The sequence below is a fragment of the Bos indicus genome, chromosome 17 (genome assembly GCF_029378745.1).
Source record: "Bos indicus isolate NIAB-ARS_2022 breed Sahiwal x Tharparkar chromosome 17, NIAB-ARS_B.indTharparkar_mat_pri_1.0, whole genome shotgun sequence".
NCBI lineage: Eukaryota > Metazoa > Chordata > Mammalia > Artiodactyla > Bovidae > Bos > Bos indicus.
This window is the reverse complement of record NC_091776.1, coordinates 26,436,120-26,451,811: the sequence shown is the minus strand read 5'-3', so window position 1 is coordinate 26,451,811 and position 15,692 is coordinate 26,436,120.

Sequence of the window (15,692 nt, the reverse complement as noted above, 5' to 3'; positions counted from 1 at the left end):
TTAATCACATCTCAAAAGTCCCTCTTGCCATATTAGGTAACATATTCCCAGGTTCTGGGGAAGAGGACAGGAACATCTTTGGCGGCCATTGTTCATCTTACCACAATTGTGTTAGGATATTTTATTAATGATATAGCTTCTTTGCTTTATTTCCTAATGATCTATGGTTTGAAGGAGATAACACAGTGAAGTAAAGCAATACTTAAAGTTTGTTTAGCCTATCAGTATGATCACTGCTGTGTTCTCAAGTGAGAATAAACTGCAAGAATAAAAAAGATACTTGTATAACAGATCATGTTTTTCTAACCATGCTAATAAATAATCAGATATATTTTCAAAACTCATCTTCTATCTTAATTCTAAGAAAAAAGATTATAGTGGTATATTTATAAGCTTTACTTAGACAATATATATTGTAATTTTTTGTTTCAAACATATCATGAACCCGGCCAAGAAAATTCAAATGTTCAGGTTTTTTTTTAAGTGGATATCTACTGTCTATTAACACTTATACTGTTTACTTATTTTAGTTTCTCAATGTAATTTTAATACTCCATGAACTGATAAGACATTCAGTGACATCATGCAGTCAGTACTGTACTCTATCTGCAAGGTTGCTTTCTCTTCATTAGTATGCAAACTCAGAAAACAGGATTCATATGCATGTTGCAGTCCCCATGTAACTTGAAGGATATTAAATATATGATATCCACTATATCATTTTTGGTTGTCAATAAGAAAATTATCATTGTTGAAAGAAATGGTTAAGCAAATTTTCTTCTGGTTTATTAGAGTCCATGGCAATTCAAATTTTAAAACAGACCCCACGTCAAGAAGTACTTTTTTAAATATGTAATGGTTTTAAAACCATGTATAATGATTTTGAATTTCATATTTTTCTCATTACCTCAAATACTTTGCTTGCTTACAAATATAGTACACAGTTGGAACAGACTTTCAGAATTACTAATTGGTAAGATATATTATTGTCAGTATGGTGGCTTCCACTCATCTTCATTTATACAACTTTACTTTGTACTCAAAAATCATAATGTCATTTCATTGTTAATCAGCAAGTTGTATTATAATTTTCTATTATATGTGATGTTCACAATAAAAATCATTTTTGTTTCCTAATTGACATTTTCATGGTAAGAAGTAGGACAAACTAAGATCTAAATTAGATGTGAGGGCATGTTTTTCCTTCTTCTGGCATTAAGATGGTGTGACTATCACTATATACAAAACAATTCTCAACCATATACTAATTCAACGGCAAGTTTAGCTGCAAATTTTCAAAGTCTAACAATATGCTTGTTCTCTATTCATTCAGATAGAAATAACTAATTCTTTTTTGTTTGGAATTAAGATTAATCACTGCTATCAAGAACCTGCTATTTGTAAGTTCAGTAATCATAGACTCTAAACATTGTTAAGTACCAATTTCAACATAAAAGGTGGTTTTATTATAATATATTGCATAGGTAGGCTGTTATGAAGATTTGACAAAAATAAATGACCCCAATGTCACCTCTATTGTGTTATTCTTGATAATTTGTTTTTATACCTTACCCTCTGGCCATAGCTTTATGCCAATTTAGTCTTCCAGTCCTATATGATCTTTCTCTTTCCTTGTATTTGCAAAACTGAAGATGTGGCAAACTTTGGGCATTCTAATGGTAATCATCGCTTGTCCTTAAATGTAAAATCCAAATATAAAAAGAACAATTCAAATGTCAATATCCTGATAGAAAAGTATGTCAGTGGTTTGATAGCCACTGAGTATATTTTGAACTTCAGAAGAACAGTATAAACTTAAATATTTCTTAAAAGCACTATGAACCCTGACAAAGACACTCAGAATTCAAAGAAGGGAATTCTCTGAAATGCAGATTTCCATTGGCTAGGCGGGTTATTTCATCTGTCTCTTCAATAGACTTGGTCATTAAGTACTGTCCACAGTGAATAAAACTCAAAAAGGAGTGACATAATGGTTTCCAAGAGCTACTAAAAAGGAATAAAAATGGGAGGAACACTGCTAAGTAAAATTCTGGTAGGAAGTAGCATTATAAGTCCTAAAAGTACCCCCTAAATTATTTTTAATGCAACATATATGGATATAGTCTAACATTTATATTTTACAAAGATGGTAATTATATCTGAAAAGGAAGTTTGACTTTATTTGAAATACTCACAGAAGCAATAATTAATGTATTTTATTATGTTACTAATTATAATAAATCCACACTTGAAATTTTATATTTCAGTCAGTTATCTTGACTCACTGATGTTTCAATGTACCATAAATTTAATATGAGGTATAAGCAAATCTTCAGAGCAGCAGATTCTTAATGAAATTATATCAGGCAATTAAAAACTTTTCTTTAGAATTTACCCTTAAAATCTTCAGAGTATTCATATGGACTGAATTCTAATCTTCCCTACCCCTATTTGTATGTTGAAATCATAAATCCCAATGGGACTGCATTTGGATATTTGATCTTTAGGGAGATAATGAAAGTTAAAAAAGGTCATAGCATAGGGTCCAAATACAACATAATTGTCTTTATAAGTAGATGAAAAGATAACAATGATCTCTTTATGCATGCACAGAGAAAAGCATATATAAGGACACAAAAAGGAACTGGCCATTTACAAGCCTGGCTAACAGCACCCTGATCTTGAACTTCTTGTGAGAAAATAATTTTCTGTAGTTTAACTCACCCAAACTGTGGTACTTTGTAAGGGCAGCTGAAGCAGACTAATACAGAGTATCCACCATTGAAGATAATAATTTCAAAGTTAACTGTAAGATTTAGTAGGCAAAAGTCTTACAGTTACATGAACTTGGGTATAAATAATTGTAATAATCTCTATTTCTCTGAAATTTTTCTTACTGTAACAAAAAACTCTCATTTTTGTATCTTAAATTGTAAGTTAGCCATTGTAAGGTAAATTCGGTTTTCCCCAATACTTAAGGTATTCAGTTAACTTGTCCTAATTCTCCCTTAGTTGACACAGAATTTTTAGAGGGAGAGCTGTCTATTATATAAGATTAAGTCATAGAGTCCCTTGGTATAAAGACACTCTCTCCCTCCGACAATGGGAACAAACTCATCCTATCTTTTCATCTATGTCTTTTTTATATTTTCACTACTTTTCTGACACATCCAATGACTCTAACCTGGGATGTGCTATGGTAAATTCAGATACTCCATTTGGGAGTAGGGGAAACACAAAGCATTAGAAGTAAAGGTTTTGAAAGGAGATAGTCTCAAAACTCTTGGTTAGACTCCCTTTGCCGCTATTTCTGTGCAATGTTAACATGGAAAATCCCTCTCAAAACTCAACGTATCCACAGCCTTCATACAGATATTGAGGAAAAGTCTTTATCTTCAGTTCCTCCAAACCTATCTAGGGTTTTTATCTTCCACCCTCTTCTCTGAGGAATCAGCTTGTGGCAGAGGAAACTAGAGCACTTATGATCTCACCAAACAACGAAGCATATCTATATTTTTTCTAATAATTCTAGTCACTCCTACAAAACAAGTTATTATAAGTTGACTGGGTTATCTCTTTCTTTACCTACTGTATTCCTTATTTATAAGAATAATCTGTTTTTTGAAACAGAACAGCTCAAGTTCTTACATCTCATACAAAATTTATCCTATCAAGTTAGCCACCTCAACCCAATTTTTATCTCATTTTGAAATTCAGTTAATTTAGTTTATTAACTTTAAACAAAACATCTTTCCACTTTGATTTCTGCTACACTCACTTCTCCATGCCAGTAGAGAATAGAAAATGTCCCTGATAATTACTGAACCAAAAAGGACTTCAGGTAATCTTTGTAAAGTTTTGTATTTTGCAGAGGTTTGGAATTGCATTAATATCTCAGAATTTTACTATGTTTATTTAGTATATATTTATCATCTTGATTTTCATATTTTTGTTTTTGCACATTCAGCATACACACACATATAATACAATTGGAAGAGTGTCTAAAATATTCTAATGGAAAGATCTAGCATGTTTCTCAAGAAAAGCTATGATGATATGAAAAGTAAAGTTTATTGACTATATATTATGATTGCAGCCATGAAATTAAAAGATGCTTACTCTTTGGAAGGAAAGTTATGACCAAACTAGACAGCATATTAAAAAGCAGAGACATTACTTTGCAAACAAAGGTCCGTCTAGTCAAGGCTATGGTTTTTCCAGTGGTCCTGTATGGATGTGAGAGTTGGACTATAAAGAAAGCTGAGCACCAAAGAACTGATGCTTTTGAACTGTGGTGTTGGAGAAGACTCCTGAGAGTCCCTTGGACTGCAAGGAGATCCAACCAGTCCATCCTAAAGGAGATCAGTCCTGGGTGTTCATTGGTAGGACTAATGTTGAAGCTGAAACTCCAATACTTTGGCCACCTGATGTGAAGAGCTGACTCATTTGAAAAGACCCTGATGTTGGGAAAAATTGAGGGCAGGAGGAGAAGGGGAAAACAGAAGATGAGATGGTTGGATGGCATCACCAACCAATGGACATGGGTTTGGGTGGACTCTGGGAGCTGGTGATGGACAAGGAGGTCTGGTGTGCTGCAATTCATGGGGTCGCAAAGAGTTGGACATGACTGAGCAACTTAACTGAACTGAATTATGTATAAAGTCAATTACATAAACTTACAGAATCTTTGCAAGTTAAACACTATGATCTTCACTTTATAGAAAGCGTAACAGTAGCTTAGAGGAGTAAAATAACTTATCCACATTTAGACAGAAGTGCTTTAAGGAAAAAAACCCATTCTCTTTTCATTCTATAATATGTCTTTCAACCTTTACCAAAATCTGAAAATATAACTATTTTATTATCATGTGTATGCTCTCTTCGTGACTCCTTTGTATGCTGTGAGATAGATACCACTTCAAATTTGTAAGTGCATATCATGAAGTTTAGTAAGTTGAAGTTACATGCCTACCATGGGCTATTTATAAAACAGCAGGATTATCTTGACAGCAAATCTGACTCTACTACTTCACAGTGGGAGGTATTATCAATCTCATATGGATTTAAGCTCAAGAATAAATGGGAATTTAAAAATTCAAACTTAAATAATGTTGACAAATTCATTTAGCAATTAAAATAGTCAAAACCTAAAAATATGCATTTTATAAGGCAATTATAAAATATTAATACTTAATTTGAAAATAATATATGGGGAGGGAGTAGGGAGGAGGGTTCAGGATGGGGAGCACGGGTGTACCTGTGGCGGATTCATTTCGATGTTGGGCAAAACTAATACAATATTGTAAAGTTTAAAAATAAAATAAAATTTAAAAAAAAGAAAATAATATATAATTTTTATTACTTCCCTGGTGGTGCTAGTGGTAAAGAATCTGCCTGTCAATGCAAGAAACGTTAAGAGGTGTAGGTTGGATCCCTGTGTTGGAAAGATCCCCTGGAAGAGGGCATGGCAACCCACTCTGGTATTCGTGCCTAGAAAATTCCATGGACAAAGGAGCCTGGCAGGCTACAGTCCATAGGGTTGCACAGAGTCAGACACAACTGAAGCAACTCAGCACACATGCACGCATATGATTTTTAGACTTATAGAAAGATTACTCAAAAGGAAAAACTGTGTTTGATTTTGTCTGTTCAGGGAAGTTGAATAATACTGATGAAATGGGATGAATGTGTACCCCTACATTTATAAGGTAACCTCCAGTAACTCAGAATATGACTTATTTGGAGATAGGTTCTTTAAGGAAGTAATGAAATTAAAATGAGGTTATTAGTGTGGGCCATAATCCAATATGGCCAATGTCCTTATGAGGAGATGAGGATACAGATACAGAGGTTAAGACCTTGTGAAAATACAGGGGAACGATGGCCATGAGCAGTCAAAGAGAGAAGCCTCAGAAGAAACCAACCCTTACAACACTTTGGTCTCAGACTTCTGACCTACAGAATTGTGAGCAAATATACTTTTTGTTTTTTTACCGTCCAGTGTCTCTCTTATGGTATCCCTAGCAAACCAACACAACTAGTTTTAATAAAACATCTGAATTTTTAAAAATTAAAAAAAAAACTGGTATTTATCTCTTAATAAATGGGACAAAACACATTTTCCAAGACCCAATTAAGTATCTTGAATTAGACCAGGCCAATGGATGTTCTGTTCATCAGCTCACCTATATCAACTGGGTACCTATGAGAGACAGAGAATGTCATTTCCCAACCCAAGACATAATGAGTCAGAATCTAGATTTTAAAAAGATCTCCAGAGTGGTTGACTTTCACAGTAAAGTCTGAGCAGCCTTGCTTTAGGCTGAGTTAAGATTGATATTCACAGCCTAACACCAAAATCTAGTTGAGCTGCTACAATTGTGTTTAGTCTATGTTGTCCAACACCTGAATAGGAGGCTTCAAAAAGGGAAAATTGTAACCGTTTGGCATTTCAGAGCTTGTAAACACTGTATTGATGGCCACTGTGAGAACTGTAGGTTCATCCAGATATGTGCGACAGAGGACTGTTGTTCAGAAAGGGACTCTAAGAAGTTCAGACGGACTTAAACAAAAGTCAGAAGGACAGGTTGCCTGGTTTATGTTTCCTTTATAATTTCTATCTTGGCAACAAGTGCCTTTGACTTTTGCCAGCTCTTTCTGCTATGCCATTGCTACTTTTAATATTTCTACCCTACTCAAATTCATCATGAAGATGGATGGAGAGTCATAAGGAGCCAATATATTAGTTTTGTGTAAACCAATATTGAATACTATGATCTTCGAAACATATTTTCTGGGACATACTACAAGTCTTCATTTTCCTACACAAAGATCAATAGTCCTTTTTCTGTCATTACAAGTGGGTAAAAGGTTAAACTATGAATAAACTATACATTAGGAAATTGGAATTGTTGACTGCTCCTGAAATAAAGCAGGCATCAGTAGCCTGAGAAACAATAACGTACTGATGACATCAACAGTAAAAGAGAGGAAGGTGCCTAATTTTACAGATGTCGGTATCTTGGCAACAACCAGCTCTGTTGATGTGGTTTGGACATAGATATTAGCTGCCTACTGAACATCCATTTTCCTCACTTCCTTATTCAAAAGTTCCAGCTTTATCCTGGTTATCATTGTGGCCAGATAAAAACAAAATAAACAAAAATACATTTCTCAGGCTCTCTCACACACACACACAGTTGGTCTAAGAAACACATGGGACAGTTCCTTGGAGCTGTCGTAGATTTTGTAAAGGGAGTCAGTCGATCAGCTGTCATGTGCCTTTTCTCTTCAACCCACCCTTTCCTTTTGAACTACAATTCTGGTACAGTGTTAACTAAAGGACTGTGGGCAGAAGTGAGGCTCAGGAATTCTGTGTCCAAAGCTGGAGGTGACAGCTCCAGGAGGATAAATGATCCCGTGTGTCCAGGTCACCCCTTGAATGAGAACCCTCCAAGAGAATGTATACTGGACATTTGATAAATAAAACATTTCTTGTACTATGTTTCAGCCATGATGTATTTTTTTATACTTCTCTACAGCAGCCACCAAAACTTTAGGAAATGTGGTAAGGATGGGGCAACAGAAAGAGAAGCTCTGATCTCTCATGAATGGTAAAGCCATCAAACCTTCAAGAAAAAAATAATAAATAAAAAATGGCTCTCCCTATTCAAATAATTTCTTCTATTCTACACAACTCATAGGCAAATGGAATTTCTATTTTTATAAAGTCTACACACTCATAGCAGGCAAGTATAAATCAGCCTATAATCATTAGCTTCCTTCTCTATAGAATATGATTTTCATTGACAATAGGAAACTTAAGCAGCTACATCTCCATACACAAAGTGACCTATCATTGCAAACTCATTAAAAATTCTAGTTGTTTGGATATATTTGCCTGAAAAAGGAAAATTTAGTGCATATAATTAAGTCAGATTTTTTTCCATTTTCTTATTTATTTTCATTCTCTAATTTGAGGTGTTAAACACAAGGCAATCTCAATAAAATTAAAATGACTATTTCCATGTATCTGGAAATATTTATTTTTATATAAACAGATAATCCTAGGTCAAAAGCAGTAAAAGGAAGTGCATTTCGACCTGCACATAGAAGCCATTTCAGTGCACTATGACCTAGCCAACCTTCCCTCTCTACCTCACTTATCCAAAAAACCTGATTTATTTGAACAACCAAGAAGTGCAATGTTTCAGTTCAGTTAAGTCACTTAGTCTTGTCTAACTCTTTGTGACCTTATGGACTGCAGCACACAAGGCTTCCCTGTCCATCACCAACTCCCAGAGCTTGCTCAAACTCATGTCAATAGAGTAGATGATGTTATCCAACCATCTCATCCTCTGTCGTCCCCTTCTCCTTCTGCCTCCAATCTTTCCCAACATCAGGGTCTTTTCCAAGGAGTCAGTTCTTTGCATCAGGTGGCCAAAGTTTTGGAGTTTCAGCTTCAACATCAGTCCTTCCAATGAATATTCAGGACTGATTTCCTTCAGGATGGACTGGTTGGATCTCCTTGTAGTCCAAGGGACTCTCAAGAGTCTTCTCCAACACCACAGTTCAAAAGCATCAATTCTTCGGTGCTCAGCTTTCACAATAGTCCAACTCTCACATCCATACATGATTATTGGAAAAACTATAGCTTTGACTAGGCGAACCTTTGTCTGAAAGTAATGTCTCTTTTTTTAATATACTATGTTGTTTCTTCCAAGGAGCAAGCATCTTTTATTTTATTTTTTATTTTATTTTATTTTTTTGATTGCAGTTATTTTTTTTTTTCTTACATGATATTTTACATGTTTCAATGCCATTCTCCCAAATCTTCCCACCCTCTCCCTCTCCCACAGAGTCCATAAGACTGTTCTATACATCAGTGTCTCTTTTGCTGTCTCGTACACCAGGTTATTGTTACCATCTTTCTAAATTCCATATATATGCATTAGTATACTGTATTTATGTTTTTCCTTCTGGCTTACTTCACTCTGTATAATAGGCTCCAGTTTCATCCACCTCATTAGAACTGATTCAAATGTATTCTTTTTAATGGCTGAGTAATACTCCATTGTGTATATGTACCACAGCTTTCTTATCCATTCATCTGCTGATGGACATCTAGGTTGCTTCCATGTCCTGGCTATTATAAACAGTGCTGCGATGAACATTGGGATACACGTGTCTCTTTCCCTTCTGGTTTCCTCAGTGTGTATGCCCAGCAGTGGGGTTGCTGGATCATAAGGCAGTTCTATTTCCAGTTTTTTAAGGAATCTCCACACTGTTCTCCATAGTGGCTGTACTAGTTTGCAAGCATCTTTTAATTTCATGGCTGCAGATACCATCTGAGTGATTTTAGAGCCCCCCAAAATAAAGTCTCTCACTGTTACCATTGTTTCCCCATCTATTTGCCATGAAGTGATGGGACCAGATGTCATCATCTTAGCTTTCTGAAAGTTGAGGGTTTTCTGTTATTTTTTTCCCCAAATACTTTTTAAAATATTTAATTAATTTGTCTGGTTGGGTCTTGGTTGCAGCACACATGCTCTTCATTGTGGCACTCTGGCTTCTCTCTAGTTGTGGTATAAAGGCTGTAGAGCACATGGGCTCAGAAGTTGCAGCCTTAGTTGCCCTGTGACACGTAGGATTTTATTTCCCTGACCAGGGATCAAACCTGGGTCCACTGCATTGGAAGGCAGATTATTATTATTATTTTAGTTTTTAAATTATTTTTTTATTGAAGAATAATTGCTTTACAGAATTTTGTTGTTTTCTGTCAAACCTCAACATGAATCAGCCATAGGTATACATATGTCCCCTCCCTTTTGAATCACCCTCCCATCTGCCTTCCTACCCAACTCCTGTAGGTTGATACAGAGCCCCTGTTTGAGTTTCCTGAGCCACATGGCAAATTCCCATTGGCTATCTATTTTACATATGGTAATGTAAGTTTCCATGTTACTCTTTACATACAACTCACTCTCTTCTCCCCTCTCTCCATGTCCATAAGTCTATTCTCTATGTCTATTTCTCTACTGCTGCCCTGTAAATAAATTATTCAGTACCATTTTTCTAGATTCTATATATTTGTGTTCAGTTCAGTTCAGTTCAGTCGCCTCCGACTCTTTGCAACCCCATGAATCACAGCACGCCAGGCCTCCCTGTCCATCACCAACTCCCAGAGTTCACTCAAACTCATGTCCATTGAGATGCTAGGATACAATATTTATCTTTCTCTTTCTGACTCACTTTACTCTGTACAATAGTTTCTAGGTTTATCCACCTCATCAGAACTGACTCAAATGTATTCCTTTTTATGGCTGAGTAATATTCCATTCTATATATGTACCACCATTCCTTTATCCATTCAAGTGCTGCAATAAACAATGGGATGCATTTGTCTTTTTCAATTTTGGTTTCCTCAGGTTATATGCCTAAGAGTGGGATTGCTGGGTCATATGGTGGTTTTATTCCTAGCTTTTTAAGGAGTCTCCAAACCATCTTCCAGAGTGGCTGTATCAATTACATTCCCATCAACTGTGCAAGAGCATTCCCTTTTCTCCACACCCTCTCCAACATTTATTGTTTGTAGACATTTTGATGATGGCCATTCTGACAGGTGTGAGGTAAGATCTCATTGTGGTTTTGATTTCCTTTTCTCTAATAATGAGCAATGTTGAGCATCTTTTCATGTTTGTTAGCCATCTATATGTCTTCTTTGGAGAAATCTCTGTTTAGGTGTTTTCCCCACTTTTTGATTGTGTTATTTGTTTTTCTGGCATTGAGGTGTATGAGCTGCTTGTATATTTTGGAAATTAATCTGTTGTAACTTGTTTCATTTGTAATTTTTTTCTCCCATTCTGAGGGTTGTCTTTTCACCTTGCTTATAGATTCCTTTGCTGTGAAAAAATGTTTAAGTTTAATTAGGTCCCACTTGTTTACTTTTGTTTTTATTTCGATTACTCTAGGAGATGTTTCATAGAGGATCTTGCTTTGATTTATGTCATCGAGTGTTCTGCCTATGTTTCCTCTAAGAGTTTTATAGTTTCTGGTCTTATATTTAGGTCTTTAATCTATTTTGAGTTTATCTTTATGTATGGTGTATGATGTTCTAATTTCATTATTTTACATGTAGCTGTCTAGTCTTCCCAGCACCATTTATTGAAGAGGGTGTCTTTGCCCCATTGTATATTTTTGCCTGCTTTGTCGAAAATAAGGTACCCATAGGTGCATGGGTTTATTTCTGGGATTTTTATCTTGTTCCATTGGTCTATATTGCTATTTTTGTGCCAGTACCTCATTGTCTTGATGACTGTAGCTTTGTACTATATCTGAAGTCAGGGAAGTTGATTCCTCCAGCTCCATTCTTTCTCAAGACTGCTTTGGTTATTCAGGTCTTTTGTGCTTCCATATGAACTGTGAATTTTTTTGTTCTAGTTCTGTAAGAAATGCCATTGGTAAGTTGATATGGATCCCTTTGAATCTGTAGATTGCATTTGGTAGTACAGTCATTTTCATAATATTGATTCTTCCTACCCAGGAACATGGAATATCTATCTGTTTATGTCATCTTTGACTTCTTTTATTAATGTCTTACGATTTTCTGTGTATAGTTCTTTTGTCTTCTTAGGTAAGTTTATTCCTAGATATTTAATTCTTTTTGTCACAATAGTGAATGGGATTGATTCCTTAAATTTCTCTTTCTTATTTTTCATTGTTAATATATAGAATTGCAAGTAATTTCTGTGTATTGATTTTGTATCCTGCAACTTTGCTAAATTCACTGATTAGCTCTGGTAATTTTCTGATACTATCTGTAGGGTTTTCTACGTACAGTATCATGTCATTTGCAAACAGTGAGAGGTTTACTTCTTTTCCAATCTGTATTTCTTAATGTTGAGTTTTAAGCCAGCTTTTCACTCAAAGTGCAATGTTTAGGGAGCAATTTGTTATTCTGCTTTTTAGTCTTGGGGTGATGACTTTGAAATAACCCCAAAATGCAAATATCTCTTAGCTTCCTCTTTATTCATAACCTTTTCTTACATACAGAAGTGAATTATTGGGGTGTTAAAAATGCTGCCAATGGATATCTCAATAAAATTAAAACTAACATAAAAGTGGACCAAGTGCTAAAAGGAATATTGACTTTCTCTTTATTGCACATTTAACAATATGAAAGATAGTAAAATATAATTTTATGTTAGATAATAATAAGAATGTGTTCTACAACACCATATATTTATAGCATGCTTTCCAGTCCTCTGCTTAAAGTCTGCATATGAGAACTAATAATGCATTTTCTTCATTAGGTGTGTATTTCCTAGGTAAAGTGATATTTATTCATCACTGAAGTATTAGCAATTTTCTTTTGCCAAATTATTACTTGTAACCAAGTACAAAAATATACATAATACATTGTGATCACTACATAAGAAGCTGAGATGAAATCGGATTCTAGAAATGTTCACATACGTTGCTAAAGGCTGTATTTAGGTGTACAGATATAGGATAAGCAGATGAGGTAATTTCCATGTTTAAAGAAGGTAACAGATGATGATTTTATGTAAACCTTTAAAAGATTTAGCTTTAGATAATTAATTTTATATTTAGCTTTAGATACTACTTGTAGGTATTTTCTTTACAGCTTAAAGAAAATCATAGTTTCTACAATTTCTTAATCATTTCACTTTCTTCTCATTAAACTGCACCATATTCATAACACATTAGTATTGTGATGAATCCCATCTCATCATTTAATATGGAAAATATTCTTGGTTAAATACCAGTTGCTCTTCCGAGAAATTATTGATCTTTCTTTTAATCTTGCCAAAGCAATTTGGCTTTAGGATGAAGAAACAGGCTTATAAAACAAAGATGTTGATAGCACCATAAAGTCTGTATAGCACATATTCTCAAATTAGAAGTGTGTTTTAAGAATGATTGCCCTAGGCATATAATAAATACGATTAGTGATATCAACATAAAGAAAAAAACTAATCTCTTTCATTTTATATGTGTGCAATTTGGTTCTTACTCACATTGTTTGCTATACATCTTTTGTGTCATAATCCAAATAGCTTTTGTTTTAAGCAATTGAGAATATTATATTTTATATATTATTTTCCTGTTTGTCAATTTTGTTTTAATAGTGGCTATATTTCTCAGGAGTGAGGATCAGTTTTAAGTTAAATACAGACATAAATATTTGTCTTTCTATAGCTAGCCTAGTGACTTTAACATGAGACTGTGCTTTAGAAGTAGTAGCTCATTACTCAGTAACTTTTCAGCAGCCACTAAAATTGCTGTTAAGCAGGTTTAACACTCTGTATCAGTGTCTGCAGTTTCCAAGAGCAGTGGTTGAGGAAGGCCTGCCATATTATATTTAAACATGTGGTATCACTTTCCTCTTTTTTAAACAAATTCAGAATCTATTTTCAAGAAATAAAGTTAATTTTTGTCAAAATGTGATTATTGAGTTATACTTGCTTAAAGCGATGAATGAGGTGAAAGATCATTTCATCTAACCCTGATACAAATTATAGAGACTGCATAAATTGAAAGCAGTTTTAGAGTTGCTAACTTGTATTCCTGTGAGAAAGAAATTTACCAATTACGGTATAGTGTAGACACATAATATTTTATCTTTAATATTAGAGTTTCCAACAAAAAATAATCTATATATACTGTTGCTAGAGTATTTAAGGTAGTTCTTTCACTCTACCTTTCTAAGACAGCTTGAATTCTCTATTACAACAGAAAGTGAAGAGAAACTAAAGAGCCTCTTGATGAAAATGAAAGAAGAGTATGAAAAAGCTGGCTTAAAACTCAGCATCAAAAAACTAATATCAATGGCATCCAGTCTCATCACTTTATGGCATACTGATGGGGAAACAATGGAAACAGTGACAGGCTTTATTTTCTTGGGCTCCAAATCACTGCAAATGGTAACTGTAGCCATAAAATGAAAAGGCGCTTGTTTCTTGGAAGAAAAGCCATGATCAACCTAGACAGCATAATAAAAAGCTGAGACATCACTTTGCTGACAAAGGTCCATATAGTCAAAGCCATGGTTTTTCCAGTTGTCATGTATGGAGGTGACAGTTGGTGACCATAAAGAAGGTTGAGTACCAAAGAATTGATGCCTTTGAACTGTGGTACTGGAGAAGATTCTTGAGAGTCCCTTGGACAGCAAGGAGATCATACTATATCCTAAAGGAAATCAACCCTGAATATTCATTGGAAGGACTGATTATGAAGCTGAAGCTCCAATATTTTGGCCATCTGATGGGAAGAGCTAACTCATTAGAAAAGACCCTGATGATGAGAGAGACTGAGGGTAGGAGAAGAAGGGGGCTAGAGAGGATGAGATGGTTGGATGGTACGACCAACTCAATGGACATGAGTTTGAGCAAACTCTGGGAGATTGTGAAGAATGGGAAAGCCTGGCATGCTGCAGTCCATGGGATCGCAAAGAGTCAAACATAACTAAGTGACAATAAATTCAAGACCACAAGAGAAGTTGAAAAAAAGGACAATTGGAATGACCAGCAAGAAAATTCTTAATCCACACTGCTTATTGATTTGAGATTGAAATAAAGGAAAACCTAATATTGGAAACTCTTAACATATGTTGCTCATGGATGACATTGTCTGCTATAGTAATTTTAGGTATGATGACTTACAGTAGTGGAATAATATTTACTTTGAAACTGAAAGGGCAAAGCACAACATTATTTCACTATTGTACTAGTATTCTGGATCAGTTTATTTTTTTTCCTTTATTTATTTTGGCATAAAGAAACTTATGAAATGCTAGACACCTTAAATAGTACTATATAAAACAATAAATGTAGCATTTACTTTATTTCATGTCTAAAAGATACACTAAGGTCAATTTTAGGTTTATATTGGCAAGTCGAGTTTTGTAAGAAATAAACTGATTTTAAGAGTATTTCAAATGTTCAGACTTATTCAGTAGAGAGTAATGGCTTAAATGAAATGCTGATGACATTGAAAATTTTGCTTTGTAACTCTGTGCTTAAAATTTAAATAAATTGATGCATCAGACTAACAGAATATCTAAAACAAATTAGATGTCAAATATATACTCGTGTATTTGTATATCATTGGACTTTGAAAGAGAGCTTTGGATCTGGCTATTTTTTAAAAATTATATAAATCAACAGTAAGTTCTGACACGATAGTTTTAATCAGTTCAAAATGCCAACTACACAGATTATCTGATTCCATTAGCACTTGTCTCTTTAAATCTGATTTTTGCTAAATATATGACTTTCTCTTCTGCACGTATGCACTGTCTTATCACCTAGGGAAGTTTGTCAGTTTTCAAGATTATATGAGTTTCTCCTGTAACCTTTTATAGAAAGGTGCCACAAAGCTCCCTTCCTTTTAGTTTCATATTAATTACAGCTATTTCCTTTATATTTGTCTTCATTTCTTGTTATGAGATATAGCCAAATAAATGTATTTTGGATACAACTTGTTAGGTAGCAAACACAAAAGTGAAAGCCACCCAGTCATATCCAACTGTTTGTGACCCCATGGACTGTAGCCCGCCTGTCTTCTCTGTCCATAGAATTATCCAGGACAGAATACTGGAGTGGATAGCTGTTCCTTTCTCCAGGGGAGCTTCCCAATCCAGGGACTAAACCTAGGTCTCCTACACTGCA